Source organism: Microcebus murinus, chromosome 19, assembly GCF_040939455.1.
Source record: "Microcebus murinus isolate Inina chromosome 19, M.murinus_Inina_mat1.0, whole genome shotgun sequence".
NCBI classification, from domain to species: domain Eukaryota; kingdom Metazoa; phylum Chordata; class Mammalia; order Primates; family Cheirogaleidae; genus Microcebus; species Microcebus murinus.
In genome coordinates this window covers 39315250-39343213 of record NC_134122.1, presented here as the reverse complement: position 1 = coordinate 39343213, position 27964 = coordinate 39315250, and the positions used below count along the sequence as shown (strand labels likewise).

The following is a 27964-nucleotide window of genomic DNA, read 5'->3' as shown; positions in this document are numbered from 1 at the left end:
GAGGCAGGCAGCGGCTGTGGAACGAGGGCTGGGAGAACTGACCGGGCCAGCACGGGCGGGTCCTCCTCCTCAGGGAGAAGCAGGAAAGACACAGCAAATGAAAGCTGGCATAGAAAACTCTAGTCCGTTCCAGACTGCGATTAATAGCCAGGGACTCTCTGAAATAGCAGAGCAACATTTGCTCCACCCAGGCTGTAAACCAGAGAGAATCATTTGGGACCAGGAGAAGGATCCCAGAAACAGGGTCCAGGTCGGGGGGAGAGGGAGGGGGCGGCAGGAGCTCTGCAAGAGGGCACCACGGACGGGCGGCAGGACAGCCACAGCGTCAGGGGAGTGGTGGGAGAGGCTGAAGAGGATGAAGGCCTGGGTTTGCTCCAGGCCTGGCACACCAGCTCTGGGATGGGAGCAGCTCAATCCTGGACACCACGTACTGGAAAGGACACCTACCCAGGTGCTGTGGCTTGAATATGTGTCCCCTCCAAAACTCACGTGGAAATGTAATCCCCAGTGTGGCAGGACTGAGAGGTGAGGCCTTTAAGAGGCAATTGGGTCATGAGAGCAAGGCCCTTGTGAATATATTAATCCATTCATGAATTAATAGATTAGTGGGTTCGTGGATGAATGGGTTATCACAGAAGTGGGACTGGTGACTTTAGAAGAAGAGTAAGAGGGACCTGAGCTAGGACGTGAGCACACTCAGCCCCGTGCCACATGATACCCTGCACTGTCTTGGAACTCTGCAGAGTCCCCACAAGCAAGAAGGCTATCGCCAGAGGCGGCCCCATGACCTTGGACTTCTCAGTCTCCATAACTTTACAAGAAAGAAATTCCCTTTCTTTATAAGTTACGCAGTTTCAAGTATTCTGCTATAAGCAACAGAAAAGGGACTAAGACACCAGGTCTGGCCCTCACTTTGCCAGAGCTCAGTTGGGCCACACATTTCAGAGAACAGACGTCATTTGGGCAGCTAGGATTGACGAGGTCTGGTGGAACTCTCCCTCCTGAAAGGGAACCCATTTTCAGAATCGTGCCTGGATCAGCCTGCGTCCAGATTTCTCTTCCTCCAGCGAAGGCTTGGAATGGTCTTGGTCTCCAAAGTCACACCTGCCCTGCCGTTGTCAGTTGTCCAGTCGGTTGGTCATTAATCTATGTCTATTCCACTTCGTTCCCAAGAGAACTTGAGGTAGCTTGCAAAGCTGCCTACATTTGAACAAGACTTAAACCACTCGGGTGAAGAAAAGGGGAGATAAAATGAGGACAAGAAAAATAAGATAAAGCCAGGGACGTGATCCAAAACACGTGTGTCACGATGCCCCTCGTGCAGGAGGATTTTCAGGCTTGGTTCTGTGCCGAGCAGCACGCAGGGGGGAGCCACGCTCAGGATCGCTGATGACAATGTCCCGAAGACAAAAGCAAATCATTGCTCAGGGGAAGTTATTCCTGGTACCCAAAGCTAAACGAATCTGTGCACCCGAGGTTTCAGACTGAGGGCTTGTGATCATATGGGAAAAAACAAAATGTGACAAGACTGCTTCTCGCAAAGTCCCCAGGGTAGGTGGAGGGCCGGAGACAGCGTGTGTTTCGGGGGCCGTTCTCCTGTAGATTGCAGCTGTAAGGGGCCACTGGCCTCCACCCCCACCTTTCCCGGCGGCTGCTCCTTTCTTCCCCAGACCACCCACGGCCTCACTCAGCCCACCCTGCACTAACTAGAAGCAGGTCAGCCCGGAGCCCGAAGCACACAGCCCGGCCCGTCTGCAGAAACCTGGCCCCTGAGACACACCTGCCACCCTCCCCCACCCCGAAGGCCCAGCACCCTCCCACCACTGGTTTGTGACTTGCTAGACTTCCCCAAACACACACCTTACTCTCTGTGATGGCTAATTTCCTAGGGGGACTTAGCGAGCCTCCTTAGCGGCAACATCCTGGAAGCTGCTGTGAAGGTGTTTTTCAGATGTGATTAATATATAAATCAGTGGGTTTTGAGTAAAGCAGATTATCCTCCACAGTGTTGGTGGGCCTCGTCCAATCAGTTGAAGGCCTTAAGAAAACGACCGACCTCCCGGGAAGAGGAGGGAATTCTGCCAGCCGATGGCCTTTGGACTCAAACTGCAGCTCTTCTCTTGGTCGCTCGCCTGCTGGCCTGCCCTGCAAATTTGGGACTTGCCAGCCTCCATAATCTCATGAGCCAGTTCCTCAAAATACATCTTTCTCCCTCTCTTAATCCACACAACCTATTGGTTCTGTTTCTCTAGAGAATCCTGACTAATACAGTCTCCTTGCTCCTTCTTTCTTGAATGCCCTCTTCCAACACTCACGCTTGTCAAACTCTGATCCATGTTTTCAGGGACGCTGAGCCATCTTTCTGTGAGGTGAGCCCCGATTCCTGGCAAGCTGGTATGTGACCATCCCCCCCCTCCTCTCTCTGAGCAGTGGCCATGCACTGCCTGTGTCTGGGTCAACACACATCATTAGAGCACAGACTTCTCAGGGCAGAAATTCCTTTTTTTCTTTTCTTTTCTTTTTTTTTTTTTTCCTGAGACAGAGTCTCACTCTGTTGCCTGGGCTAGAGTGCTGTGGCCTCAGCCTCGTTCACAGCAACCTCAAACTCCTGGGTTCAAGCGATCCTCCTGCTTCAGCCTCCTGAGTAGCTGGGACTTAGAGGCATGCGCCACCATACCCAGCTAATTTTTTCTATATATACTTTTAGTTGTCCAGATAATTTCTTTCCATTTTTTTTTTTTTTAGTAGAAACAGGGTCTCACTCTTGCTCAGGCTGGTCTCGAACTCCTAAGCCCAAACGATCCTCCCGCCTCAGCCTCCCAGAGTGCTAGGATTACAGGGAGCAGAGATTCCTGGCCTAGAGTCGGGCACCCGATAAATACACACAGATACTTAGAGAATCTTCACAGCAAGAGTCACTCCAAAGTGCATATTTCCAGAACACCCATCAACTAGATCAGCTGCAAATCTCCGTTTTGCAAAGGAAATTCAGAGCACGACAGGCAGGCCCAAGTTCATAGAGGGATTTAGTCACAAAAATGAATAAAGAGTCCAGAGGTTCTGATGTCTTTTTCTTTAGCACTGGGTCATTAAATATGGGGCCACACTAGGATTTCTTTCGTCATTAATAGGTTAAAAACCCACGTGGTAAGACAAGGAAAAGCCTGAACCCCCAGCAGCTAACTAAATGTTCTCACGGGCAGCCGAGTGGAGGTCTGGGGCAGTGGGGGGGAGGGGCAGGGGGTGATGCTTCAGCCTCCTCTGTGCGCAGCCACCTATGGCTGTGACCAGCCAGGAGGGGCACCGGGAGCTTCCCGGCGGCTTGTCCGACCGACCGTGCAAACCGCATTCCAACGTGCCTGCTGGAGGAAGGAGAGCCCAGGCAACACGCAGCGCACACAAATCCGTGCCTGGCAGAAAGGCAGCAGCCCGGGGGCTGGCAGATGGAGCCTGCCGGATTCCACGCAGCTGCGGGCTCGGCGTCAGAGCCCCCCTCGCAGCAACGACTCTGGCCCCTCGCAGTGTGCACGGCCTGCCACCAAGGACATCAAATTAATAATGCATACTTAGCATTTAGGTACCACTGTTGCACTGGCCAAATCATCGGTGCATGCGTTTTCTGTTTCTTCCAGGGATTGCTTCCCAGAGAGGTTATTGTCGTGTTACTGACAGTGAGGCCAGCGGTAATGAGACCTGGCAAGGTGGAAGTCACCCTGAAGTCATTGCCCCCAAGGATACACAGGAATGGTGACCGCCGATGAGCAGGGGAAGACAGGGAGGACTGGCAGTTCTGGTCACGTGGCCTAACCAGGTCTCGGTTTCTTATCTGAAGATGAAGAGAGTGGGCCCTGGGGTCTCCCATTCCCCTCCAAGTTAAACATCCGACATCATAGGCCCTTCATTAGGCCGAATGGAAAGTTCGGGCGGAGACTGCCATCTTTAAGGAGGTGTTTTCCATCCCCGACTCCTGTCTCAAGGACCAGCCTCAATAGTGGGGCTGTCGTGTCCCTCATGGGCTTGTGTACCGTGTCCAGGCAAGTGGGACTCTGGAGAAGAGTCATGCAGAATTCACTTACAGACAGGTGATTCTGCACCCTTTAATTTGCTGTGAATTTGCAAATCTTGGTAACAAACAAAAATGAACCGAGAGCCTTTGGATGCCGGTCTAGTAGGTGGACTCTGTGTTTTTTTTTTTAATTTATTTTATTTGTTTTATTTTTATTTTCATTTTAGAGATAGAGTCTCACTCTGTTGCCCAGGCTAGAGTGCAGTGGCGTGGCCATAGCTCAAGCGCTCCTCTTACCTCTGCCCCGAGTAGCTGGGACTGCAGGTGCGTCGCCACACCCGCTGGATTCCGTGTGTGCTCCAGCCGGGTCGCTGCTACCCCCCGCCAGCCTCCCCTGCGGTGCACAGGTGGTGCATTAGCTGCTGGAGGCTGTTGTGAGAGGTTTGTCTGAATGGCGTTGGGTCCTTTACAGATGCCCCGTCTGCTGCCCTGGGCTCCGTGCTCACTGCTGTGTGGCTTCTATCTTGCAGCATTCAGGTGGAAACACTGGGTGTCCCGTCTCCAGCAGGAAAAGCCTCGGCAACGTGTGCAAACACTCCAAGTAGCTCAGGCCTGCTGGGAGAAGCCTGAAGAAGTCCACCCTACTGCCAGTCCATTTGGGCTGCTGTCACAAAATACCATAGACTGGGTGGCTTATAAACGACAGAAATTTATTTCCCGCAGTTCTGGAGGCTGGAAGTCCAAGATGAAGTTGCTGCAGGTGAAGGGTCTGCTGAGTCTGCTTTCTGGTTCACAGACAGCACCTTCTTGCTGTGTCCTCACTTGGTGAAGGGGGGTCAAAGATCTTTCGGGATTCTCTTTTATGAAGGCACTAATCTCGCTCGTTAGGCTCCCAACGCCCCCACCCCCATGCCATCACCCCAGAGTCAAGGATTTCAACATATGAATTTGAGATGGTCACAAACATTCAGACCACGCCACCTGCCCCCATCTCTTCCCCATCTGCAGCAAAGTGTGACAGCTACTACTCAAAGCCCATTGTCCCCTACAAAATCCCTGCATCGTCGGGGCTAGCGAGGTGCCTGCACAATCATGCTCTGGCAGGCTCCCTCATACTGGGCATGACCATGGGACTAAGCTTTAGGAGACGGGACTGAAATAGAATCTGCTGGGAAGGACCTCTAGAGGGCTCTTTAAAAGAGGGACACACTGACAAGGAAAGCTATTCTGCCTTCCCCAACCCTTGCCTTTTCCCTGGAATGCAGATGGAATGGCTGGCAGTCCAGCAGCCAACTTGAGCCATGGTGTGACCTGAAGAATAGATGTCCCATGCTGAGATGGTGGGGCAGAAGGTGGAAGGCACCTGGATGTGCAGGTAGGCCCTGCCATGCCAGCCTGGCTCTGTCTAGTCCACAGGAAAAAAACCTTCTACACTATTTAGGTAAATTCACTGTTCACTCGAGTTTTCTCTTAACTGTAGACGAATTTAATGCTAATGGATGTGCAACCTCACGCAATAACCACCATTTTGGAGATGTGAGTGGACCTGCCTCTCCTCACTGAGCAAGCAGCAGTGGGTCCTAACGGTGGCCCCTGGCTAGCAGTGCAGCCCCTGTTACACACCCCCCCACACACGTCTGGAGCCGGCGGGTCCTGCTCTCCTCTGCTCGACCCCATCTCCTCCTCCTCGCTCATGATCGTGCAGGAACCAAGCTGGAGGGGTGTCTAGCTTTGGTTTTTTGCTTTTGTTTAGTTTTGACCAGAAGGGATGAGGGCAGCTCTGTCAGCCACAGCAGTACAGGCAACAGGAAAAGGCCTGGGAGTCAGAGCCACCTCCGAGACAGGGACACACAGAGGCTGGCGCACGACAGGAAGAGAGGTGGTGAACCGCATGGGACGTGGATCGGGGAAGGACAAGATGGGCAACCGAGAGCTCAGCCCTGCTCCAACCTCACCCACGGCTCGCCCACCAGCCTCAGCCCCTCTGACTTCCAAGCCAGGCACAGACCAGCCCTGCCCCAGCCTCTCCAGCCCCTCCAGGGTGTCTAGTCTTTCATTTGTTTTAGAAAGAAGATGAAGATCTCCCATCATGACTGCTTCCAGGCCTGGGCTTCTCCTCAGCCCACCACTTGGAATCATATTTCCTTCCTCTGTTGCAGCTCTGTAAAAAGGACTCACCTTTTTTCCTTCCTTCTTTTTTTATTGTTTTTAATTTTTTTTTTGAGACACAGGTCTTGCTATGTTGCCCAGGCTGGCCTCGAGCTCCTGGCCTCCCAAGGGATCCTCCCACCTCAGCGTCCCAAGTAGCTGGGAATACAGGTGCACATTACTATGCCTGGCTCCCTTCCTTCCTTCTCACCTTCCAGTTTTTATTTTGTGCTAGAGCCCCTAATTATGCACAATTACATGATAGGGTGAAAACATTCCATGCCAAACTGAGATGTGCAAGAAAAAACCTGGCATTCTTAATTTCCCATAAATGCTTTGAATTTGCTCTGATGTCCCCATTCCTGTTCAGCATTTAGGGTCCTGAAAGGGAGAGCTGGAGGGAAGAGGACTTAAATCCACCAGATAAAGGAAGCTCAGTGTGGTTTCCCTTTGTTAACAATAACCCGTGGTGCCGTTAAGAAAATAGTCAAACACTGCAACTTGTCCCGGCAAGGCAAAATATTTACTTCTGATCAGAAGGGCGTGTGGCAGCAGCAAGAGCAGCTGGCCAGCGCACTACAGGGAAGTTCTTCACCTTTTTATCCCTAACGCAGAGGAGGGCTGTGTCTCGTCCCTTTGGTAGGGACTTTGACCATACAATCTTGTCCTTACCTGATTGGCTAAGGCATGTTGCTGGGGGAAAAAGGGAGAACAAGAAAGTTAAAGTTAGTAAATGTGGATTTTTTTGGCATTGCAATAAGAGAGATTAAACAAAGGTTATCATTATAGTGCAGTTTGTGCTATGTGCTAATGATTACGTAAAGCTGGATGTCAGACAGAATATTCCTTTGGCAGAAAAGCTTAGGCCAAGGTCATCTCCTCTTACAATTTCTAACCATCTTTCTTAGGGTAACTCAGTTTCTTTGGGGTAAATGTCCCATCCCTAGGGTTTCTCCCCCAGCCTCCCCCAGCCTAGTGTTATCTGGGAGTGTGCTGGGGGAAGTGGTCACATCCTCAGGGGTGATGAAGACGGGCCTTGGGCCCACAGGCTTCCTCGGGAACATTCCTTGGACTCCACCACACGCTCCACTGGTACTTGCTATTAAGGTTGCCGTGGAGGGCTACGGTAGCCCCTGCCACAGCCTGCACCAGGTGGGCCCCTGTCACTGACCCAGCCCCGCTTCTGCCACCTAAACCTCAGCCAGCCACACACTCTAGCTGGCCCTGGCTTAGGCCATCACCCCACAGCCAGCTCTTTGTCAGGCCCCTCAGCTCTCAGCGCCTTGAACATTATGCCACCCTTTCTTCTCTGCCACTCTGCCCTGACATCCCCGTATTGCTCTAGGGCACAACTTCGAAATGCCATCTTTCCAGAGAACCATAGAAAGAGCAGAGGAAAAGGCCCTCTTCCTGTCGCTGCCGTTCGCCCTGCCTGCGATATCTACCCTGCACCACGGCTCCCTTGGCCGTTTGCTCAGTGGGAAGCACCCGCATCCTCACATTTGACTGGTTGCTACCTTTCTTTCCAAACCAGAAGGATTTCCACTTCCCCTTCCTGTCTGGTGGGGCTTGGGGACTTACTCTCCAATACAGATTCCTTCTTCCCTACCTTAGGATTTCAGTGTTGTCACTGATACCAACTCCCTTATTCCCTACAGCAGTCCTTGGTGCTTAGTCTAGACAGTGGGGTGAGTGTAGTGAAGGAAGCCACTTATACATCAGAAAGCCTTTCAAAAACATTATACCCTACACGATTCTTCATAGTTTTCTTTGAAATAATATTGAATTATAACTATAACACACACAAATGAAAGGATACATTGATTAGAAATCTTGTCATCAATACTCTTAACCATTTGAATACTTCTATAACCAAATTCCTTGGTAGGTATATTTACACACCTATACATCTTTTATAAGACATCAGAACCCTGTCTATTTAAATTAAATGAGATGACTGGGCATGTCACTTAGGAAATCATTTATTTGCCTATAAGGGAAGCCAAATTAAAAGGGCTTCAGAAATAAGTGTTTATTGTTTTCACATATCATGGAGAATGAATTGAGACAGTTCAGGGTTGAAGCAGGTGCTCAACTGTGCTGTTGGGGACCAAGGGTCACTCTGCCTTCCTGCTTCTTCATCCCCAGAGTGCTGGCACTTGTCCTTAAGCTTGATGCCTCTTAGTGCAAAATGGCTGCTCTACCTCCAGACCTTACATCCATGTTTCAGACAGAAAGAAAAAGGAAGGAGAAAAAAAGAAAGGGGAGAAATCTGAATTAGGAAAGCGAATATTTCCCAGAAAGCCTCAGCTAGGCATAACTATATGGCATGACTCTTCCTAGCTAAAGGAATTCTGGGGAGTAAGTATTTTTAGCTGGGCACATTGGTGCCCTTAACATAACCAGGGCTCTGTAGCTTCAAAAGAGGGTGTGGAGGAATGGAAATGGATATAGGGTAGGCAGCTAACAATGTCTACCAAGCTGGGGGATTAAGACGAGATATTTAATCTTTCTGGGCCTCAGTTTCTTCAGTTTTAAAATGACAGTTTTATCTAGAAATAAAACTCCAAAAGTTTTTATCAAAGAGCCCCAATCCCAATAGTCAATGATAGCCAACCCCTTTTCCCATTCCAATTCCAGGGATAAAGCTGACAGAGACCCACAAAATTTCATTGAAGTCTCATATTTAATCTTGAAAACTCATGGGTTTTTCATTCTGGGTCATAAAATGTTTAGTTTCATATAAAAATATATATATTTAAATCTATAAGTAAAATTGCCACATGTTTGTCCAGTGATTTTGCACACACCCGCCTCCTCAGGACCTGTGCACCCCAATTTGAGAAAGAAACTCTTTTTTTTTTTCTTTTAAAAATTATAAAACTTATATATTTTTAGTTGTCCAGCTAATTTCCTTCTATTTTTAGTAGAGACGGGGTCTCACTCTTGCTCAGGCTGGTCTTGAACTCCTGACCTTGAGGGATCCTTCTGCCTTGGTCTCCCAGAGTGCTAGAATTACAGGCGTGAGCCACCGTGCCCAGCCAAAAGAAACTCTTAAATTCTTAAAACAATAGTAAGGCACGACTGGTTTTCCGGTTTCCACATGGAAGTGTTTGCTGCGAGGCCGGCATTTGGGAGACCCCCGGGAGAAGGGCAAGGGCTGGTGGCCGGTGCTGCCGAGGGCTGTAGGGCTTCCTTCCACAGAGCAGACCAGCTGGGCTTTGTGGTCACGCCCAGAGATACACTGTAGTTGGCCTCTGCCTCCCAGAGCTTGGATCTCTGCCTCATAGACACTCATAATTTTGGCTAATTCTCTGTCAGCTGGGGATGACTTCTTTTTTTTAGAATCATAATTTTATTGTATTTTTTTTTTTTTTTTTTAGGCTCAGAACAGTCCTGGAAATTTTATTGTACTTTTAAAAGTCCTTTTGGTATTTATTTTTATTTAATTGACATGTCATAGCTGTACATTGGTTAGGGAATTTTTTTTTTTCTTTTTGAGATGAGGTTGCCCTGTGTTGCCCAGGCTGGTCTCGAACTCCCGGCCTCAAGCAATCCTCCTGCCTCAGCCTCCCGAGTATCTGGGACTATAGGCATGAGCCATGATGCCTGGCTGGTTGGGGACTTCTTGAGTTAACACTGCAAATAGTGGTGGCCCTATTCACAGGACGATGCAGAAGAGCCAGGGGTCACGGGGCCTGCAGCTTCCTTCCCAAGCTCCGAGGGCAATGCCAGTGTCCTTGACCCTGTGTCAGAGAAGTAAGCCTGAAATAGCAGTGTCTCCTTACTTGCCTCACTCTCCTAGTTCCTTCCTCTTCATCCAGTGTCTAGGAGGGAGAGTTCTGGCAGGCAAGGGTCCAGAGCCATCTGGAGACAGGAGAGCATGCCCCTCCCCACCTGCACTCCTCACTTCCCCCCCAGTAGCGAATATCAAGCAGAGCTCATTGGGCATCAAACCTTACACCTGGGATGACTCATATTTCCCCAAGGTTGAGAGTTTTTTAAACACTCCTTTTGTGTACTAATGATGATAAGAAACCATTAATTTTGAGAAGTATCAATAGATAAACGTGCCCCCAAACAGGTTGGAACATGTTGCACAGAACATTCTGGAGATGATAAGAGAGCAGTGGGGTACCCGGTGGAGGGATATGGCATCTCTAGAACTCCCCATGCAGATTCATAACGCCTGTGTGCATGTTAAGGCTCTGAGAAGTCCTGTAGCAAGGAGACCAGTTTAGAACTCCAGAACTTCCTAAGCATGCATGAACGCAGAACTCCTTTTTTCATTGCCCGCCTGTTCACCACAGAAGGAATACGTTTCCCCACGCCATTTCAGGAGAACACCACTTTAGGAGACAGAGCTCAAACTGGCAGGACTGTAGCGGACATTAAGAGACATTGTGTGTACTCCCACAAAGCTTTCCTTGGCGTTTAAGATGTGAGATGAGAGGTCAAGGATTCCTGTCTTTTATTCTCAGTGGACATTCTGCTCACTGTTGCCCTGGATGGGTCAGCTATCTCATATTTTTCTCCATCTGCACAGCAAGGATGACAGTACTTATCTACACTGTAGAAATGAGTTGTGATCCAGTTCAGGTAGCACCTTGGTAGAGACGGGTCTTGTCCCGCTTGATTCTGTATTCTGGGTTGGGCTTGGATTGAAATGGAGAATGGTAAAATGTATAAAGATTTGATTTTCAATTGTGTAAATTATGTAACTGTGAAAATTAAATTTGTGATGAGAAGAGGAAAAGGGAAAGAGAAGAAAAAGGGACCCAAAGGAGCTAAATGAAAAAGAGAAGTGCTCAAGCCGTGGGTGGAAGGCAGAGCTGGAACGGGACTGCTCCGACTTGTTCTCACGGGGACTCAGCTGAGGACAGCAAGGTGGCCATCGCATGGCCCACTCCCTCCTGCCCCGCAGCACAAATGAAACACGTCTAGGCTGTAAGGCCTTTTGCAAAAGAGAGAGGTTGAGGATAATGTTCTATTAGCAAAGAATTCCCCCACATAATCTGGTCTCATCAGATTGAATGCAGAGTGTCATAAAAGCACCCAACAGTGCCTGGCAGTGGGGTGCTAACAAATGCATCATGCATCTAAATCTGGGGTGCTATGAGGAGACAAGAGCATATGGAGGATGCGCATACAGACAGAAGGACGGTGCTGATGGGGGCACTGCTTTCGGGTACCCCATTCTCCTTTTGCCAGATTTGGGGGGAAGAAAGAAAATAAGAAGATTTACCTCATTAAATGTAAGATAGCCATATTTACCTCTGAGCTATTTCACAGCCTTTTAAAAGAAAAAGATCTGGGATAAATAATCAATAAACACAAAGAACTAAAGGAGACAGAATGGAAAGGGCACAGGATTCAAGGTCAGGAGATCCAGGTTCAAGTTCGAATCCTGGAAGTTAAATCTTTACATACATTGGCCACCGAGCTTCCCAGAGCCTCGATTTCCTTATCTGTGAAATAAGAGTGATAACGTGCCCCTCCCAGGGCTGTGGGAAGCCGTTGAGGCCACACACGTGCAGATTTAGCATCCTCCACTGCAGGTTCCAAGTGGGGTCAGAGAGATCTTGCCCCTCTTACATAACTCTTGTTCCTTGGCTGGATTGATGCGAGAAAACTAAAATGAGATTGAAAACGTGGTAGTCTCCCAGGAAGAGTAGTTCAGATCATTCCAAACCACTCTCAGCAACTGTATCCTGGGGCTTATGACTGTAATCATCTCAATGCTTTTTCCGGTTTTAAACATAAATATTTTAGAGCAGGATATGTCGCAAGCAGCCAATTCTTTAAAATCTCCTATGTGAGGAACACAGCTAGGAAAGGAAGTTGATGATGCATGAACTTGTGTTAAAACGTTGAAAAGTAATAAAGTTACCAACAGCCTGCTAATCTTTCATGCTATCTGGGCTTCTGATTTTAATGCTCCCTTACAGGTCTGTTCAATGACAGGCTTTTTAAAAAATGATACATTTTTCAAAGATAACTAAGGTTAGCATTTTAATGTATTTCCCTTTAATCGTGAACCAAAAGAGAAGCCACCGCTGTCCCCATGGAAATGGCCTCTACCCCTCCCCAAGTCCCAGGAATGACCCTGCGCATCTAAGATCAGGAAGTCCATGCTGAACAGGTGCACTTGACAGGAAGTGTCGTGGGTCCCTGCTGACAGCCCCATTCCACCTGGGGCCCATTTCTCCGCCTTATCTGTGTCCTACTTCTTCATCTGATCTGCTCCAGGGAAGCTCCCCTGCCATCCACCCCTCTCCTGCCTTCCATGCCAAACTCCAGTTTGGTCCTCGGAGTCACCTTGTCCATTCAGATGCCCACCTGTCTAACTTAGCCCGGGACCTGCCCCCCAGGCACATCCTGACCCCAGCAGGGGCCAAGCCATCCCAGGCACTTAGAACACCTGTGGAACTGGTCAGGGAGCAGAACTTTCTCAGAACTATCAGCAAACAGCATTAGGGATATTGAGCCTTTAGATTGGAAGGAAGTTAGAAGATGGAGAAGCAACCTAATGCATGATCAGAGCTAACGAGTTAGCAAGCCCAGCCTGGTGAAAACAGGGGCTGTGATCCCTCCCTGAGAGAATGAGATCCCCTTCCCCTGGTCCTCCCCCAACCTTTTTCTCCTACTTTCTCCCTTCCCTCCCTCTCTTTGACCCATCCTGCCTTTTCTCCCCAAAACAGTGGCAAGATTAATTAATTCATTGGAGGCCATGTGCAAGTCTGAGTGGAAGTTCTAGAGACACATACATATGCACAGAGCAGAAGAGCTAAGACAAAGTTGGGCTTTCTAAAGGTCCCACAGAAGCCAGGCAATAGGTCTGGAGTCAGATAAAAGCTGTGTCCCAGCCATGGGTCAGTTACCTCCCTGCACAGGTGATTCACGAGTTTCTCCCTCCAGTCCCTCCTCCAGTTCACACCTGTCTACCCGCTGGCGCTTGGCACCTCCATGATCTCAGAGTGAACGTGTTCAAAGTTGCATGTATGCTCTTTCACCCCAAACCTAATCCTCCTCTGGATTTCCATTCTCAATTCATCCTGCCATCCAGGCCGGAAATCTAACAGAACTTTTGGACTCCTTCCTTCCTTTCCATGATAAGCATGTTCAGCCCATAACCCAATCCTGTTGAGTCTGTTGTCTAAATAAATAGCTCTCGAATTTGTCCTTTTCTCTCTACTCACAGGCTGCCCACCCTGACCACACGGCCACTGGTTCTTGCCTGGACTGTTACAAACACCTTCTTCCCTTGCCTTTCTGTGCCCAGTGGCTCTGCAGCAGATAGCACAGCTAGAGGAATCTTCCAGAACATAAATCTGGTCAATCTTACACACACACACACACACACACACACACACACGCACGCACGCACGGGCACCTTTAAGAGTCTCCTTTATTCTAACAACAATAGCTTCCTGATATTCCCAGGATAAAAATGAAAATCCCTATCTGGATCTGGGGTGTCCAGATCCCAGAGGGAACAGACCCCTCCTACCTGGCCTCATCTCACAATCTTCCCTCCCTCTCTGCACTCCAAGCACACTGGGCTTCTTTTGGTTTCTCTAACCAGGTGCATCGTTCCCACCTTCCCAGACCAGGGTTCTCCCCACCGCCCACCCTTGGCCGAGGCGACTCTTCCTTCTGATCCCTGCTCAATCCCTGTCGGCTCAGGGACATGTCCCCATCTCTTGGCCTAGGTCAATTATCCCATTTTATGCTCCCCCAGCTCCTTGAATTGCACAGAATTGTGACAGTCACAGTTGTCATTCTACATTGTGAGTGTTTTAAATTAATGTCCATCCTCCCACTAGACTATGGACTCCCTGAGGACAGAAATCGTGTCCTCTTTTTCTGCTGGGAATTATATTCCTAGCTATTGAGCAAAATGAATGGCAGCTATTTCCAAAGGGGTTGCATGGCCCTGGGAACATGCCTGTAGCTGTTTTACCCTGAGGCTGAGTTTTTCCTTCTATAAAATGTGCATGGTTATAGTGCCTTCTGAGGGACTATAAGAGATAGGAAGGTCTGTTAATATTTGCCTGCAGAAAAGTTCAAACAATTAAACTGAAGCCTTTAAATGTATTTTTCTTGATTTCTGCATTCAACGTTTTAACTGTCTTTTTCTGAGCCTTATCAATATTTCCAAGTACTAATAGTAGACCCAGAATTGTCCAAGGCATAAAGTTCATGGTCTGTGTCCAGGGAACTTATAATTGTGTATAACTGATATTAATCCTAATGGAATCAAATCACAATATTTATGCCTTCTGAGGTGCATAAAACCATTTATTACTTCTCATTTTAAAGTCTTGACATGGATGAGCAGTCTCCATTATCTCCACTTTACAGATGAAGAGCTGGAAGCGCATAGATATGGCATGACTTGCCCAAGGTCATAGTCAGGAAGAGAGGTGGAAATGATAATCATAACAATTTGCATTTGTAAAGTGATTTTCCTACTGAAAAATCCAAAGCTCTTAGCAATGCATGATTTGATTTATCATTATGACAATGCTGTGAAGTTAAACACAAAAGTATTAATTTCTATAAGGGGAAAGTTTTAAAATATAGGTGGGGAGCTAATTTTGTAACCATCCAGCCAGGCTGGATGAAAAGTCGTATTTTGCATCGCACCCCAAAATGAAATATCGAGAAATTAGTGAGCATTCCCAGAAAGGTCAGGATTCTCTTGGATGTATCTCCTGCTTCCTGTTCCCCAAGTTTAAATGAGAGCAACATAACACTTAAAGGAATGACTGTGAATTTGGAGTCAGTCAAACACGACTCTTATCCACACTTAGCACAGTGACCTTGGGTAAGAAACTTCACCTTGAATAAGCCTATTTTCTCATTAGTAGACTAGAAATAATAATTCAACTATGCATGTGTATACTATTAAATAAAAAGAAATCAGATGTCTGACATGGGGTCTGGTCCAAATAGCTATTTAACAAATGGTCGATATTTATATTTATTAATAATAATAAATGGTTCCTTCTGGTTTTTTAAGTTGTAAACAAGAAGCCATGTTAATTAAGCAAGAAATTCTGAAGACCAAACATATGCATAGAGTTTAGTTAAAGGTGAGTAAGGGGTCAGCTGAGACTGACTAGTCAGGTCTATTTTCCCACTGGGGTCACAGGTTTTCATTCCAGGACATCCCTCTCCCCCTTACTCCATCTCCAATGGGATTCACATGTGACAGATCTGGAGCCAGAGCTGAAGAAGGCTTCTCCCAGGTCTGTCACTGGGGATGGGAGCAAATGTGGGAAAAGATGGTCCATGGGAGAAGGTCTCCACCTACTCCAAAGACTAAACAAAAGAGCAAAGTGAGCTCTGAGCCTCGAGGATTTGCAGGAAACACACCTGAGAGAACATTCCTGGGAACCAACTAACTGAGGCAGTAAGAAACTGAGGAAAAAATGCTTTTCTGAGAACACCAAAGCCAAACCTTCCCTGGCAGAGAACCAGGAAACTTCCATGCTGCCTAAGATGTAACAGACTGTCTTTACCTACTGGATAAAACTGTTAGGGAAATATCTATTAGGCAACCAGAATGCCTCCTTTAAAACAATTTAATGACTGTGATGAGTAGAAGCTTCCTGTGTACTGTCCAATAGTTCAATCCTATGCTCGGGTCCTAACACCTAGCTGAGATGGAAGTCTCAGGAAGTCAAGTTCAGGGGGCAGAATCACTTTGGAAGCAACAGCACCATTTGGTGATAGCCCACAGAGCCCATACACTATGAGCTCCAAGGAAGGAGGCAGTGAAAACCCAGGAGGCTGAGTCATGGAAACAGGGATTCCCATAGAGCATGAAAGACTTTCCACATATTATTTAAGGTGGAAATTATTTTCATCCAGAGCAACTAAACAAGAAAAATAAATAATATCCATCTACATTTAAAAGAAAGTAGTAAAATTATCTCTGTAGACAACATCATCGTATATGTTCAAAATTTCAAAGATCCCAAAAGAAAAAAAAACTGCTAGAATTAATACAAATTCAGCAACGTAGGAGAATACAAAATTAGCATGCAAAATTAGTTGTGTTCCTATACACTGAAAATGAACAATAAGAACAGGCTGTGAAGAAAACAATTTCATTTACAATAGCATCAAAAATAATAAAATATTTAGGAATAAATTTAACCAAGGAGGCAAAAGACTTGTATACTGAAAGCTAAAAAATGTTGCTGAAAGAAATTAAAGAAAATACAAACAAATGGAAACATCCAGTGTTGAGAGATTGGAAGACAATATTGGTGAGATGTAATTATTACCCAAAGTAATCTGTAGATTTAATACAATCCCTATTAAAATTGCAATGACTTTTTAGATAGAAATAGAAAAATCTATCCTAAAACTCACATGTAATCTCAAGAGACCCCAAAGTAGCAAAAATAATCTTGAAAAAGAAGAATAAAGTTGGAGGTCTCACACTTCTAATTTTAAAACTTATTGCAAAGCTACAGTAATCAAAACAGTGTGGTAAAGTCTGCATAAAAGCAGACTTATAAACCAATGGAATGGAATAGAGACCCTGGAAATAAATCCTTACATATATAGTCAAATGATCTTCGACAAGGATGCCAAGACCATTCAATGAGGAAAGGACAGTCTTTTCAACAAATGGTGTTGGGAAAACTGGACATTCTCATGCAAACAAATGAAGTTGGAAATTTTATTCAAATTGGATCAAAGGCCTAAACTCAAGAGCTATAAAAACTATAAAACTCCTAGAAGAAAACATAGGGAAAAAGCATTATGACATTGGATTTGGAATAATTTCTTGGTTATGATATGAAAAACAAAGTCAACAAAGAAAAAATTGATAAATTAGACTATATCAAAACTAAAAACTTCTGTGCATCAAAAGACACAATCCAACCAACAGAATGATAAGGTAACCCACCAAATGAGAGAAAGTATTTTCAAATTATTAATATATATCTGATAAAGAATAAATACGCAGAATATATAAAGAACACTTACAGCTCAATCACAAAATAACAAACAACTTGATTAAAAAATGGGCAAAGAACTTGAATTGACATTTCTCCAAAAAAGAAATACAAATGACCAATAAGCACATGAAGTTGTTCAATGTCACTAATCATAAAGGAAATGCAAGTCAAAACCACAATGAGATACTACTTCACACCCACTAGAACGACTGGTATTTTAAAAAAACACACACACATAAAATAACAAGTATTGGCAAGGATGTGGAGAAATTGGAACCCTTGTGCAGTGCTGGTGAGAATGTAAAATAGTGCCAGCCATCACAGAAAACAGTTTGGTGGTTCTCAAAAAGTTAAACAGAGAATTATCATCTGATCCAGCAATACCCAAAAGAAGTGAAAGCAGGGACTCAAACAGATACTTGCACAACTATGTTCATAGCAACATTATACATAATAGCCAATATGGAAGCGTATGAATGGATAAACAAAATGTGGTCTATACACACAATGGAATAATATTCAGCCCTAAAAAGGAAGGAAATCCCGACACATACTACAACATGAATAAACTTGGAGGACATATGCTAAGTGAAATAAGTCAGTCACAAAAGGACAAGTATTGCATGATTCCACTTACAGGAGGGCCCGAGAGACAGAATTCCTAAGGGCAAAGACAGAAAGTAGAAAGTTAGTAGCAAGGGTCTGGAAGCAGGGAAATGGGAGCTATTGTTTAATGAGCACAGAGTTTTGGTTTGGGATGATGAAAGAGTTCTTACAATGTATAATGACAATAATTACACAACATTGCGAGTATACTTAATGCCAATGAATTGTACACTTAAAATGGTAAAAACAGTAAATTTTATGTTATGAAAATTTTATCACAATTTTAAAAAATAAAAAAAAAATAAATGAAATGTTTAGGTATAAATCTAACAAAACACATATAGAACTTGTATGCTAAAAACTACAAAATACTGATGAAAGAAATAAATCTAAGTAACTGTTGTGTTCGTGGATTGGAAGAATCAACATAGTAAAGACGTTAATTCTTCTTAAATTGATATACAGATTTATCATCACTCCTATCTAAATCTCTGCAAGATTTTTGGTAAATATAGACGAGGTTATTCTTAACTTTATAGGAAAGGCAGACAAACTCGAATAGCTAACCCAATTTTGCAGAAGAAGAATAAAGTGAAGGAATCACTTTACCCAATTCAAAGACTTATGATACAGCTACAGTAATAAAGACAGTGGTATCAGCAGAAGGACAGACTTTAGAAGAACAGAAGAGAGCAGAGAACCCAGCAATAGACTCACACAAATACCCCCAAGGATTTTTGACAAAAGTGTAAACACAGTTTAGTGAGGAGGGATGGCTTTTCCAACAAATAGTGCTGGGGCCCATGGACATCCATAAGAAAAATAATACCAACCCTTATCTAAATCTCATATCTTATGTAAAATTAACTCAAAATGGATCACAGACTTAAATACATAAAATTTTAGGAGAAAATCTTCAGGATCTATGGCTAGGGAAAGAGTTCTTAGACTTGACACCAAAAGCATGATCCACAAAAGGAAAAATTGATAAACTGGACTTCATCAAAATTAAAAACGTATTTACAAAGAACCAGTTTAGCTAATATCTGATTATTACTCAGACTTAATCTTAAGCAGAGAATAAAGGGACCTTGGGAAAATTCTTTTCCCTTATGCCTGTTATACGCCTCTGAATTTTTGACTCCCTGCTTTATAAAATGACCAATAAATTAATTAGGGCCTGGTGAAGACAGAATCTCTTCTGGCCAGCATTCTTTTGGACAGTCTACACTTAAACACAGCGAAAGACCTTTATTCTTTCTGTAAAACAACTATCCAGCATCACATGCAATCAGATGCTTAGAAAGCACCTTTTAGTGAAGTCAATGATCAGAAAAAAATGCAGCAGAGGATCTTACTATAGGGCTGCATGCAAGAAGACTAGCAATTTCTTCAACAATTGAATCTGAGACAATAGAATATCATTTCAGCTTGGAAATACGCTAAAAAATAGCAGTTGTGGGGACTGTTCATCCTCTTTAAGGAGGTTTGTCCTGCCTGTAACCAGGTTTTCCGCATGCCTCCCACCCAATGACGGCAATTCTTCAGGCTGGCTTTCCAACCATCACTTGGTTAAAAAGATAAGCTGATACCATACAATTACATGTCTCAGGAATTTGAACTGAGAACTGCTTGGGGAGAAAAAAGCAATTAGCAGAGGAAACAGAAACCAAAAGGTCACTATGACAAAAGAGGCCAGGCTGGGCAGCCACGGTGGGTCAGGAGCAAGCCAGGCTTATTGGAGAGTAAAACTCCGACTTGGCAGAGAAAGTGGGAGGGCAGAGAGAGGGGCAGGCACCATAGGGGAGCTTGGATACCCCAGGGAGAGGGGGGGACACAGGCAGACCCTGGAGCAGCCTGGGCGCCACCCACCCCCCCCCAAACCAAAGCTTCAGGCTCACCTTCCCCCACTCCCATCCCCTTTCCAAATGCAGTTCTCTCTCTAGGAGGAATTCTGATGCCAGCTATTAACACGCCTCTTTCTTAGCCTACCACAAATTAGAGCACAGCCTACTCTGTGTCTCTAAGACTCTCAAAGGAATTAGAAATACGCTCCTCCCACTATAAAAAAAAAAATTAAAGCAATAGTCGGAGTCAATTCAGTATGATCTCAGCTCTCACAGCCCCTGTTAGATAAAGAACGACACCTCGCCCCGGTCCACAGAAAGGTCTCCGTCGTGTGTGGCCATGTACTGACAACCTCTGTGTCAGCAGATCATTAGAGCTCTGCTCACTTTAGGTCTCTGCCCCCGCAAGCCCCATTAACTTCAGCCCTGCACACACCACCAAGGACAAAACAGGCCTACCGCCAGCCTCTGCCCCGGGCATGCCTCTCTGGGCCTCCCTATTCTGATCAGCAAAACAAGGGAGTTGGACCAGAATAGCTGATTCAAATGAGGGACCAGCAAGCCCCAGGGAGTTCTGCGGAGGTGGCTTGGAAGCCAGCGCAGGAGACCAAAGGAGCAGGGCTGAGGTCCAGGCCTACCTGACCTCGACTCTGACCCCTTCTCACACTGGGCTTTGTGCTCAGAATGCAATTAAGGCAATGCTCCTGCTGCCAACAATGCTTGCAAACCACTGGCCTGGCTGCTCTCTGCAACCCACGTCAGCAGCTTCTGTCTGTCTATAGCAAGCCACTTGTCGTTCTAGGAGCAACTGTTTCAAACAGTTAACAGACCCATATGACTTTAAGACAAAATTGATTTCCAAGGAGATTGATCCAGAAGGTGGAGAGCTGTGGGAGGGATTTCCAGGCTGTGGCAATGCCCAGACCCAGGCCCATAGCAGCCTGTGTCCTGGATGGTCCTCCCAAGCGCAGGGCCCAGGCTACGGCTGGGGGAAGGGGTATTATGTTGGATAGGGGGATAGGGCCTGGTCCCACTCCCTAGACTGAGCACCGGTTGCCTCTCAGTATTTATTCTCTCCTTTTTCTTCAATAACACAATCCCATGTAGCTCAGCACAGAATAAAAGACATTTCCAGCCCCCCTCCCTCCCTTTGCAGCCAAGTATAACCAAGTGACTAAAGTCTAGACAGTGAAACATAAGCAGAAGTGCTATCTGGGACTCAAAAAAAACCTCTTTCAACAAGGGGACAATGTCTAATGTTCATTAGCCACTTTTGACCGTGAAGACCCAAGATAGCCAGAGACATACAATGGGACAGGAGGAACCCGGGTCCCTGAAGACCTCTGAGCCCCCATCAGCTCTGGACTGCACACTTCTACACTCTGTATGTGAGAGAAAACTTGAATCGTGTTTAAGCCATTGCTATTTTGAGTTCAAGGTCATATGCACCTTGACCTCACCCAATAAGTAAAGAATTTATACCCAGAAGTGGCATGCTGCCAAAGACGGGACCTATTACTGGAGGAGGCCAGATGGCAGGTGACAAAGTCACGGCTGCCTTGTTATGCAGCAGCAAAACATTTGGTAACATTGTCCCCTGTTGCTGCTCCTGGGAAGAGAGACCATGAAAACAGGGGTTTCTTACCCTCTTCTAATTGGTGGGCAACAGTGTCTCTACCAAACCTCCCTCACCTGCCTCCGCACCTGTTTCCCCTCCCTCCTGGTCCCTACCTAACAGTGCCTAGTGGTTCTGCATCCTAATGAAACCGTGCTACAATCTTCTCACTTCCCTTTTAACAAAGTCCTATTGGGGAGCGGGGGAGGCCCATGGCATTCAGTTAGCCAAAGGCTCCAGGTGACCCCTGTACCCAACTTCCACTTGCCCCACATCCTAGTAAAAATCCCAATGTTGGCAGAGCATACTGGCCACATGATAAAGGGACTTAGCCCTGTGACTGAGCTCTGATCAATGATGGGGTAAGCAGGAGGGTTGTGAGAGGTTTCAAGGAAATCTCCAGAAAAGGTACAGGGGATGTGCCCTTCGTGTTCTTCTTTTCCTCTTTTCAGCTACTGGAATGGGAGTGTGACATCTAATACTCAAGCAGCCACTTTGGGCCATGAGGACAGATGCCTGGTTGACACATACAGTAGGAGGACACATATAGTTGGAGTCTATGTCCCTGGGGGCTTTGGAACCACTTTACTAGACCTGGATAGCTGAACACTAGACCTCTTTTATATATGAGAGAAAAGTAAGGCTCTCACTTATTCAAGTCGCTCCTAATTGGGGTCGTCTCGCACAAGCAGCCTGGTCTATGAGCATAGCCCATACAGCCCTAGTGTCCTGGAATTCCAGCTGTTCACCAGAATCCAAGCTTTTCCTGTTTATCTGAGCACATAGCCAGACCACACTTCTCACCTCCTTCGCAATTGGAGATGGTCATGGGTGACAAAATTCTAACCATGGCAACGAGAGTGGCTTTTAGGATGTGGCATCCTAAAACCACTGCGTTCTCTTTGTCGTCTTTCTCTGGCTGTCTGAAGACAACTACAATGCTCTAAATGATAGTGGGAACACAAACCGAAAGAGCTAGAACCCCGAATTGTGGCATGGGGCAGAATCCCCACCAACCAGAAACAACCTCTGGGTCTACCATTATGAGGGGGAGAAACGAACTTCCAGTGTGCTTGAGCTGCCACCCACGTCGAGGCTGCTTACTGAAGGAGTCTGCCTACGCAATCACAGACCCAAACGGAAAAGGCTAAGCAGGGTATGTTAGGCCCCACTGTTGGTAGCTTTAGTTCTGAGTTCTATTTCCACAGGGGAATTCACTTAAGTTTTTTTTTTTAATGGACTTGCATTTTATTAATCACAATAGCAGGCAATATTTGCATATATGTGTGCAAAATAGATTATAGTTGCTGCTCTATTTATAAAAGGTTGGGTTCCAAAAAAGCTGTTTATAGGGCTCTTTGTCCAGAAGGAGAGTATACAAGCAATGTTAATGCCAGTCGATAGTAGCAGTGGAGTTGATATGTTTTTTGCTGTCCTTGAAGTGTATTAAAGTCTTTTAACCCAACAGCCTTCTGAGTAAGGTACTATCATAGCCTCTGTTATAGATGAGGAAACTGAAGCTGGGATAAGTTGAATGAGATGCCCTAGGTTACTTGGTGGCTGGTAAGTCACGGGGTCAGAATTTGAATTTGAATTCCACAGGGGAGGAGAAGCACAATCAGGAATCTGACCCAATATCCTGCCATGCAGATAAGACAGTCGGGGGATTACAGTCCAGGGATTCACTCCGTGTCCACTGAGCAGCAAAGTTAACTCCAGACCACACTTGCTGAGGGTCCCACCCCTCTGATGTGCAGGCTTGGTCAGCAGGGGCTAAGATCTGCCCAGTACTGAGAGCTGAGGGAGCCTCAGGCAGCGAGGGACTGACAGTGCCAACGATATTTGGGGGTTACGCTAGAATCACCCTGTAACTACTGGCAGGCACTCGAGTTACTGCTAGGAATAAGCTATCTGAGCACCAACGTGGTTGATAAGTCAAATGGACATGGAAACTACTCTGCTTACGGCTTTTCGATTTAGGAACTTTTACAGCTCCAAGCAAAGCACACCATGGTGGTTAAGTCTCTAAACTCTCGTGTCAACGTACTTCTTTTCAAATTCTGACCCCGTGACTTACCAGCCACCAAGTAACCTAGGACATCTCATTCAACTTATCCCAGCCTCAGTTTCCTCATCTATACAACAGAGGTTATGACAGTACCTTACTCAGAAGGCTGTTGGGTTAAAAGACTTTAATACACTTAAAGGATAGCAAAAAACCATATCAACTCCACTGCTACTATCGACTGGCATTAACATTGCTTGTATACTCTCCTTCTGGACAAAGAACCCTATAAACAGCTTTTTTGGAACCCAGCCTTTTATAAATAGGGTAGCAACTATAATCTATTTTACACACATATAGGCAAAATATTGCCTGCTATTGTGATTAATAAAATCCAAGTCCGTTAAAAAAAAAACTTAAGTGAATTTATGGTCACTTGGCATTATACTATTTCCTCAATCAGTATTCATTCATGTATTCGACAAGTATTTGTTAGGGACCCATTCTGTGCCAGTGTTATGAACGGAATGTTTGTGTCCCCCCAAAATTCATATGTGATATCTAATCCCCAATGTGATAGTATTAGGAGGTAGAGTTTGGGGGAGACGATTAGGTCATGAGAGCAGCACTCTCGTGAATGGAATTAGCGCCCTTATAACTGGGTCTGTTTGCCACGTGAGGACACAACGAGAAGGTGGCAGTCTGCAGCCTGGCAGTGGGCCCTCACCAAAACCTGACCACGCTGGGACCTTGATCTCAGACTTCCAACCTCCAAAACTGCGAGAAATAAATATCTGTGGTTTGTAGGCCATTGCTCATGGTACTTTGTTACAGAAGCCTGAGTGAGCTAAGATATCCGGGCATTGGGCCTGGCTCTGGGAATACAACAGGGAACAGGATGGACAGGGCTCGTCCCAGCTGGGACTTGCACTATAGTGAGAGCCCTGAGAGGGCCACTACAGCCGCCCTCCGTATCTACGGGTTCTGCACCCATGGATTCAACTCATCTTGGATGGAAAATATTTGGGGAAAAAAATACAAAAATAAAAGTAATATACATTAAAAAACAATACAGTATAACAACTATTTACATAGCATTTACATTGTCTTAGGTATTATACATAAAGCTAGAGATGGTGTAAAGTATATGCAAAGGTGTGCATAGGTTCTATGCAAATACCACACGTTTTACATAAGGGATTTGAGCACCCACACGCTGTGTTATGCTGGGGATTTGGGAACCAATCTCAGACGGATACTGATGAACAACTATGCAGCTGTCGTGGGTGACCAGCAACATTTCTGGACTATGTATAGCAGTTTTAACAAATGTCAGAATCTCCGAGATTACAGAGTTCCTAAACTTTTTCCCAACCACATCGGTTCTGTTTTCCCATCAGACACTAACCACTGATGGCCTTTTGCTTCCTAAGACCACCTTTTTTTTGAGACAGAGTCTCACTCTGTTGCCTGGGCTAGAGTGAGTGCCGTGGCGTCAGCCTAGCTCACAGCAACCTCAAACTCCTGGGCTCAAGTGATCCTCCTGCCTCAGCCTCCCGAGTAGCTGGGACTACAGGCATGTGCCACCATGCCCGGCTAATTTTTTGTATGTATATTTTTAGTTGGTCGATTAATTTCTTTCTATTTTTAGTAGAGACGGGGTCTTGCTCAGGCTGGTTTCGAACTCCTAACCTCAAGCAATCCGCCCACCTCGGCCTCCCAGAGTGCTGGGATTACAGGCGTGAGCCACCACGCCTAGCCAGACCACCTTTAATATCACTTTGTTTGCTTGAAACTAAATATGGTGCTTCTACCAAGGTCCTCTTGAGTATGAGGGAACATTACCTCTGGAGCCTCTGTGGTTTCACCTTTCCATACTGATGGTTGCTCACTGGGAAATATCTCTTATTAAAAAAAAAAAAAAAAAAAAGAAAGAGAGAGACGGATTATCTAGAGGTCTATCTACATCCTCTGGGGTCTATAACTGTTGATTTCTCCTCCTTCCCCTCCTTTCAGTCAGGCAATCTCCTGAGAGTGTTTGCATACCCTGAGATTGTGTGGATCGGGGGCTAAGCACCCCGGGGACTGGACAGAACCACAAGGAAGCAGACCTACAATGTGGAAAAGGACTTCTCACCTATGGAAGCCAAGCAAAGCTGGAGCCAGCTACGGCAGGTGACAACAAAAGCCTTGTCATCATGCCCTGAGTGACCAGAGCCAGGTCAACAATTTGGCCAAGATGTGATGATGACGATGCTGGTGTCAGAGGTGGATGAACTTAATGACCCCTCGGTCCTGAGGTTCTGGCTTTAGGACTCCTGCCTAGCAAGTGGGGACCAGGTCCCCACAAAGTCAATCTGGAAAATGCAACTGATAGAAGCCAAGGTGTGGCTGATGCTCTGCTCTGGAAAAGTACAAAGGCTGCTGACCTCCCCGGGTCACAAGGCAGCTTTCCATGTGTTTGTCAGCCCACGACACGGCCTGCGAGGATGGAGCAGAGCCCCTGTGGATCCCACTATTCCTGGAACTCCTGGCTCCCCCCTTTCCAACATCCAGGGTCAGTGCTAGCAGTTACCTTCTACTGCGATGACTGTGTGTGTGACGGGGACAGATATCCAGCTAAACTCTCAACTGCACTGAATCGCTGAATGATTCGGAATCTTCAAGGCACTGCTTCATTCCTTTCTAAATCCTGAGCAAAGTGCTTGTCACCATGTCAATGTTCAATAAAAGAGGAGGGCTCTCTTTCTCTAACTTTCATGTCCCCTCCTCTTCTGGCCTATTGAGCATCTTAGCCTGATAAAGACCAAGGTCTGAGTTCTGAAAGTAGGACTGGAGTGGGTTATTCCCCTCTAGCTGAGAGGCCCTTGTACAAAGAGCATGGACTCACCAGTAAATAAAGGCAACTGCAATGTCCTCTCCTGCCACCTTCAACACGGTGGGGAGGAAAGAGTCGATTTTAGCCACCAGAGAGGGAAGGTTACAGCCTTGGCTACACCAGGTGGGGCGCAGCTCCTGCAGGTGGGGGCTGGGGTCGGTGGGGTCCCGGCAGCTGGCAGGGTCTGCCCCATCTTGTCACGAGAGGCCAGTAGTTCCAACAGCAGCTTCCTGCTGCTGTCAGAGCAGCAGCAGCGCAGTCTTGCAGGTTGTCCAGAGAGAGGCCTGGGGACCCCTCCTGTCCCACCTCCCACCGAGTGTAGCCAAGGCTCTTATCAGCAGCAGCCAGGCAGGCCCAGGCTGGGATGCTCCCATCCTCTGGGAAAGCGCAGCGCCATGCCATAAAGCAATCACACTTTTTGTAATTCAAACATCACAGTTGTGCCTACATTTAAATTACTACACTAAAACCCACTCGCATCATCTTGTAATGACTTACAGCCTACAACTTCAACTAATTAAAAAAGCAATCTTGTGAGCCGAGGGAGAAAGTCCTGCCACATAGTTCGTATCTGTGCAGTGGACCCCGATCCGCGCCCTCTCGGCAGTGCCTGTGGACACCCAAGAGTCTGTGCTGTCCTGCGGTCCACAGTAGCAGTTACCAGACTTGTTAGGTCAATAATGGGGAGTGACATGTGGGGAAAATGCAGATCTTTTCCTTAACCACCAAGCATTTCCTCACCTGCTATGTATGTATCTAGCTCGGTGCAGAGTAGGGAATTTTAGGATGTGGGACTTTCTCTCAAGGGGGCTTCTAGACTAGCTCATGAGACAGATGCAGGTGCAGACAATGTCATTACGTTAGTACTGAATTGCACAACAGTGACGATAAATGTAGTGAGAGAGGAAGCAGATGGACAAACAGTGCTCCGTGGAAAGATGCGGGAGGCAGGGCCACCCCCTCAGTCTCAGCGGCAAAGACACAATCTCAGCTAACATCTGTCTGGCAAATGGGAAGGTTGAAGTTCGATATTGTATGAAAGATCACAGAGCCAGAATTCAAATTCCAGTTTTCTAAGCTCTAAGATTTCTGTCTTTTCTACTACATCGTATTTCGCAGACCTGTTATAAATTTAAATAGTTGCTCTTCGTTCTGTTTGGGAGGGAAAAAAAATATTTCAGTCTTCTTTGACAGGATAGTTGTGTTTATGGGATCCACAATTATTGACTGACCAGAATGAGGGGACAAAGCTGGACTTGCCAACTTCTGTTGTCTGCTGTGAAAGCTACACAGTCCCTGAAACTTCATCTCATTCATTTTCAGCTTTGGGTCTGTCCTGCAGAGGAAGCCCCTTCACAGTTTGGACCCCCTCTGAAAGTCTCTTCTCCCCGTAGGAAACGTCCACAGATCAAGCAGTTTGAGCTGCCTCTTCCTCGTGTGTTCCACCAAGCCAGTAACCATGTTTCTGGTCTCTCCCTCAGTTCTAAATGCTGTTCTGTTCCCTAGTCTCCCAAATGATGTTTAGATTACAAATGGCAAGTGTTGTACACTCAGCAGTGAGATGAGAATGTGTGGGAGGTTGGCTGATTCATTTGGGTCTGGATGAAATGCTACAAATCCATTTTCCAAATCTATGGTTGAGGGTGCCCTGTTGTATTCCAATATTTTGCACCTTGTGATAGCTAATACCTTTTCTTGCACTTGGAAGTTTAAACAGGGACTCTGATCAAAACTCTTTCTGCTATACCATCAGCCTTCCAGCTGATTAACTTTTACAGAAGCTTGTATCCAAGGGGCAATTCAAGACGTTGTATTGGCACCAACTCTGTCTGAGGCTGTCTCCTTTTCCCCCATGGGTGCAATAAAATTTTTGTACT

The 27964-nt window shown here is 46.1% G+C and overlaps 1 long non-coding RNA gene across 1 annotated transcript in view; it reads right to left on the bottom strand.

The window, feature by feature from the left end:
* Window positions 1-6582: 6582 nt before the first annotated feature.
* LOC142862397 (uncharacterized) overlaps window positions 6583-27964 on the bottom strand; it is a 42604-nt gene continuing 21222 nt past the window's right edge. Inside the window, exon 3 of the long non-coding RNA XR_012913452.1 lies at window positions 6583-6847. This is a non-coding gene — a long non-coding RNA (uncharacterized LOC142862397). The remainder of the gene's footprint in view (window positions 6848-27964) is intronic.